This window comes from Phyllobates terribilis, unplaced genomic scaffold (genome assembly GCF_046119375.1).
Source record: "Phyllobates terribilis strain yellow unplaced genomic scaffold, ASM4611937v1 Scaffold_3__8_contigs__length_932513732, whole genome shotgun sequence".
NCBI lineage: Eukaryota > Metazoa > Chordata > Amphibia > Anura > Dendrobatidae > Phyllobates > Phyllobates terribilis.
In genome coordinates, this window is record NW_027362763.1 from 423,446,668 (window position 1) to 423,452,667 (window position 6,000).

The 6,000-nt window shown below is 42.4% G+C and overlaps 1 long non-coding RNA gene across 1 annotated transcript in view; it reads left to right on the forward strand.

Moving 5' to 3' along the window:
- LOC141258151 (uncharacterized) overlaps window positions 1-4,367 on the forward strand; it is a 125,252-nt gene extending 120,885 nt beyond the window's left edge. The window contains exon 3 of the long non-coding RNA XR_012318212.1: window positions 3,838-4,367. This is a non-coding gene — a long non-coding RNA (uncharacterized lncRNA). The remainder of the gene's footprint in view (window positions 1-3,837) is intronic.
- Window positions 4,368-6,000: the final 1,633 nt, after the last annotated feature.

The following is a 6,000-nucleotide window of genomic DNA, read 5'->3' on the forward strand; positions in this document are numbered from 1 at the left end:
CGGTCAAGAACTGGGAGCGAGAAGATGTGGCTGTTGGTTGTGTCACATTTTCACCTTGGCCACGGCCCCGTCCTCTACACGCACCATCACCAGAACGTCCAGTTCCACGTCCCTTGCCACGCGCCTTGACCATTGTAAATGAAGTAAAATAGCTTACACTCCCACTATCAATGACAAAAGGGTAATAAAAAGGGGATTTGAACCGTGGAAGAGGAAAACCACAGTTCTAGTACTCTGGCCTACACCAGAATCTGTTAAACAGATATATTGGTGTCTGAACAGTCAGCGAGACACTCAAACTGTTTTTTTTATGGAAAAAAGGCAAAAAAGTGGATAATACAAAGATTTGAACCGTGGAACTGCAAAACCACAGTTCTAGTTATCTGGCCTACACCAGACTCTTTTAAACAGATATATTTGTGTCTGAAAATTCACAGACACACTCATTTTTTTTTTGGGGGGGGGGGGAGGAATCCCAAAAGGTTAATAAGACGGGTATTTGTACAGTCTGACAGAGGGGAAAAAAAAAAAAAGAGGATTTAGATGAAAAAAAAAAGGATTTTTCCTGGCCACCCTGAAACCTGGGGCTAAGTCTAGCAATTTGAGCAGCAGCGCACAGGACTGTAGTGCAGTGTTTGCTGGTATAACCACTACGTCTCCTATACAGACTGCCTGCCAGCCTGATATCTGGGATGGATATTAGTCCTCAGAAGGACTGTTTGTTTGATTTTGCAGGCTTTAGAGACCCTACACTACCTATTTCGCAGTATAAATCTCTCCCTAGCTCAGCAGCACACTCCCTACACTTTCTGATCTGGAGCGACTGTGTCCAAGATGGCGGCGCCCGTTTTTAAATACTCGAGGTGACGCTCTGCGGCCAGCCAATCACTGTAATGCCCACAACCAACATGGCTGCGGCATTACAGTGACTGGCTGGCAATCCCTGCATGTTCATTGGCTCTGTAAAGAGCGCCAAACATGCAGGGCGGAGACCCGAGCTCCCGCCCGAATAACCCAAAAATGCTCAGTGCTCGCCGAACATCCCGAGTAGTGAGATGCTCGGGCAAGTACCGAGCAGTGTCGAGCATGCTCGCTCAACACTAGTGGTATATAAATAAATAATAATAATAAAAAGTGACATACAGGTACAGGGTTGAAAGGACCCTACCCTTGCGGCTTAAATTGGGGGAATTGAAATGAGTACTGTCCAATCTCTGCAAGACTTATTCTGTAAGTTAAGGCCCCTTCACACATAAAGAGATCGCTAGCGAGATCGCTGCTGAGTCACGGTTTTGGTGACGCAACAGCGACCTCACCAGGGATGTCGCTATGTGTGACACTTTGCAGCGATCAGGCCCCTGCTGTGAGGTCGCTGATCGCTGCAAAGTGTCCTGGACCATTTTTTGGTCGTTGCCCTCCCGCTGGTCAGCACACATCGCTGTGTGTGACCAGCGGGACCAACGATCAGGCTGGTAACCATGATAAACAGCGGGTTACTAGGGGCACACGCGCTCCTAGTAACCCGCTGTTTATCATGGTTACTACTCTGCAACCGTGAGCGGTAACCTCCTGCTCATCGTAGCAGGCCCGTAACCATGATAAACAGCGGGTTACTATGTGCGCGTGTGCCCCTAGTAACCCGATGTTTATCATGGTTACGAGCCTGCTACGATGAGCGGGAGGTTACCGCTCACGGTAGCAGAGTAGTAACCATGATAAACAGCGGGTTACTAGGAGAGCGTGTGCCCCTAGTAACCCGATGTTTATCTTAGTTACCAGCCTGCTCCTGCTTCAGCAGCAGGCTGCTAACCAGGAGCAGGACATCGTGGAACGATCCTTTCCACGATGTCGCTGCTCCCTGATCGCTGGTGAGACTGCCTGTTTGACAGCTCACCAGCGACCACATAGCGACGCAGCAACGATCCCTGACAGGTCGTATCGTTGTCGGGATCATTGTAGCGTCGCTATGTGTGATGGGGCCTTTAGTCTTGCAGAGGATAAATCAGATAAGTCATTTAACTATTTGATAAGGGAGGTAATATCTCTCTAACTACCCACTGGGTAAATGTAGTGGCGGCTGGGCCTGAGGCGGAAAGAGTTTTGGCCATTTCCTACCACCACTGAGGTTTAATGGATATTTCCCTGTTCATGTTGCCTCCTCATCCGCCTCCTCATCCTGTCAACGTAACACCTGCATGACCAACTTCAGCTCAGTCAGGGCGGAACTACAGCAGGCTGTTTTGAAAATTATATATTTGTGGGAAATATCCAACAACGCGCAGTGGCTGTGGATGGGGATCAAATAACAAACAGATGTTTGGTTGGTGCTGATAAACCTCAAGCCCTGCCTGGTGGTGTGCGATAACGTGCAAAATCTCGAAGCAACTCTGGGCCTAACCGATTTAACGCACATCCCTTGCTTGACACATGTGCTGAATTTGGTGGTGCAGAGCCATCCGGTACTCTTTACTCTTCCTTAAAGGCCACCTCTATGGAGTGTACAACTTATTGTAGTCATATGGACAGATACTCCGGTCTCTGCTTGGGAACTCTGCAGCTCCTTCAGGTTTACTTTTGTGCTTCCTCTCTGATTAATGCCCTCCTTGCCAGAGCTGAGAGTTTTGGTGGCTGGCCCTCCATTGGCAGGTTTGTTGTGTTACCACATTCTTTCCATTTGATGATAATGGAATTTGATGATGCTATTTGAGAACATCAGAGATTGGTTTATTTTTTCATAACCCAACCCTGACTTCTCAACAACCGGCTTGTTTGGAGATCTCCTTGGCCTTCATGGTGTTGTTTCGTTAGTGTTGCCTCTTTGCTTAATTGTGTTGCAGTCTCTGTGGCCTTTCAGAAAAGGTGTGTATATACTGACTGACCATGTAACACTTAGATTGCACACAGGTGGACTTCTGTTCACTAAGCATGTGACTTATAAAGGTAATTGTTTGCACCAGAAATTTAGGGGCTTCACCGCAAAATGGGTGAATACATATGCACATGCCAATTTTTATTTATTTTAACCCATAAATTAAATTTTTGTCTATATTTTTCACGCTTCACTTCACCAACTTAGACTAGGCATCACACAAAAATCATATTACAAAAATATTTAAACACAAGTTGTAATGTAAAAAAATAGGTAAAAAGCCAAGGAGGTGAATACTTTCGCAAGACACTGTAGTCACTTGTTTAAATATAGGTGACATGCAACATGTTATAGATATAAGCTAACAAGGAAAGCATTACTGTGACTATACAGAACAATGCACCAAAGAGTAATACAAAAGTAAATACACCATACATACCCTGATGAAGCACGCTGTGTGAAATGCGCATAAGGCTGGCTGAGCACCTTGATTCTCCTACACTTTAATTGGTGCCATTCATTGATAATTACCGCACCATTTTTTATACATATGTTTAACTAATCTTCTACATATCTTATAAATGCTCCTCAGCATTTTACCATTCATTGGGGTTTCTAGCTGCCCTGCCCTTTCTCTCTTCCAGTTTTGCTATATTGAATGGATTCCTCGTATTGCATTTTTAGAATGTTTTATACATTTTTCAATAAAGTCTTTGATTTTTTGCATTAAGGTATGGTCGCATTCATGCTTTCTTTGTTAGGTTAACCCATAAACAATGCACTAATTGCACATACAGGCAGTCACTGACTTCCGAACATTCGTCCTATGTACAACCCCTATGTATGAAGGTCTGATGTTCAAATAAAGCCTGACGCTCACTTCAGCGCTCAGCGTCCCATTCCCTTCTTTTCACCGTGGCATGCCGCCTCTCAGGCCTCTTAACTCATTTCAACATTATGCCTTGCAGTGAGCTCCAGACTGGGCACGGCCAAAATTCCTCACCTATAGTGAAGAGTCCAGAGATGTGGCACCCAGCAGAGGAAAGAAGAGGACTTGACAGCAAGCAGAGGCGAGTAGTGGTTAAAAAATAAATAAATATTATTCACCTCTCCATCGCCGTGCTGCTTGCCATCCGGTACTCTCTACGCCGAAATGCGCCGCATCTACAAGATTTCTGGCAGCTTCCAGGCCCTAGAGGTCAGTGTGCATCATAAGGTTGTGACTTTATCATGAATTTTGCTTTCATAATAGGGAGGCTTTTGGCTGCGCCGTCAGAATTAGGGCGTTGTTTGCATACTGTGACTTTAATAACTGTCATCACTGTCTCCATTGGTGATCACAGCCTAAATTTCCTATCAAGTTTATATTTGGAGTATGAGAAGAAACTGAAGTACTCTGAGGAGACCCACGCAAACACAGGGAGAACATACAAACTCCAGCTGTTTTCTTTCATGGGATTTAAGCACTGCAAATAAAATTTCACTGCTAACCACTGAGCCACCATTCTACCCATAAAACTGTTCTGTTATTAGCATATTAAAACTCTTCTAGAAAAAGTAATTGTTCTAGTTCTAAAGTTACATCTTAGTGATATTTGAGGCTCATTGTACTTTACTATTTTCCATTGTTCACTTAAAACCTATAATAAGCCAATAAAGACATAGCCTTTGTAAAAATATACATTGTTTTCTATTCTTTGATGTGTACATATTCATATTTGTTACTATAAAAAGCCAAAAGTATTTTCTCCGCACAAATCCTGTAATCCTACATTTATATCAGAACCAGTCCTCTTGTGCTTTTATTCTGTGTTCAGACAGAAACCTATTGTTTGTTCACTCCATTCAATAGTTCGGAGCACCTGCAGATTTTGCATCCCATTGTGACTGAGCCATTATTAAAAATATAATATTCTTAAATTAGTGAAGATGAAAGTGGAATAGTTTTCTATAGTAATCAGATTTCTGTATTATAGTGCGGGCTACAAAATAAATAAACCAAGTTACTTTCCCAGGATTGATCTCTTGTTAGAGAACATTGCAATGCAATTTATGAAATAAAGCCAAACAGAATCATTACCAAAAAAGAGAAGAGACAGCAATTTTGGGGAATTTGCCCCTCGTCAACACCATGAAAGTCATGTGACAAGGATCTTTAAAAGGCCAATAATGACTTCCAGGATTGCTGCCTCCAACAGTTGACAATAAAGACCTTGTTCTCTTCCTCTTTTCTCTAGATGTGGTGGATGTCCCCAAGTCATGGTTATAAGTAAGGATGAGCGGATAGTTCCAAGGACTTCTTTGAGTCAAATTTCCTGAAATTTGCAGGGCCCCACAAATTCAAACATTCTGTGATTTGATTTACGAAAATCTCCAAAAATAAAAAATGCATGGTGCAGATGGGTGACCTCATACAATAATCAATGGGAGATTTATATGGCTTACGCAATAAAAATTTGAGTATATTACAAACTGAGCTGAAGTTGGAACATATCACTACCTCCAGACCTTTTCTTACTTTTCTTTCTTACTTTTCTATCTTTTGTGTCTCCCCCATTTCCTCATAGACTATAAGCTTGCGAGCAGGGCCCTCACTCCTTTCGATATGAGATATGCTTATTCTGTATTGTCTGTATAAGTCCCCCATAAAATTTGTAAAGTGCTGCGGAATATGTTGGCGCTATAAAAATAAAAAAAATATTATTATTATTATTATTACTGCTAGGAGGATGAGAAATCTCAAGAACCGTCTTAGCAAGAGTCATTTCATACGTCCATTTGTTCATCTTGGCAGTCGTATCTCTCGAAAGGGTTTGCATGCTTGTGGTGATTGTTCTATCTGCTAATTCATGCCTTCTGCTTATGTATTTTCTAAACCTAAAATGAAATTTTCTTTGGTCATTAAGAAATACATCAATTGTCATTCCAAAATGGTAATCTATGCCCTTACTTGCTCATGTCCCAAGTTATTTGTGAGTCAGAATACACAAGAATTACATAAGAGGATACAACAATACTTTTCTAATATCACTTTGGCCACAAGATACCAAAAACAGGGGAAGCCTTAGTCCTCTGTAACAACTTATTTCCTTGAACACCATCAATGCAAGGTAAGTGGTACGTACAGTCAT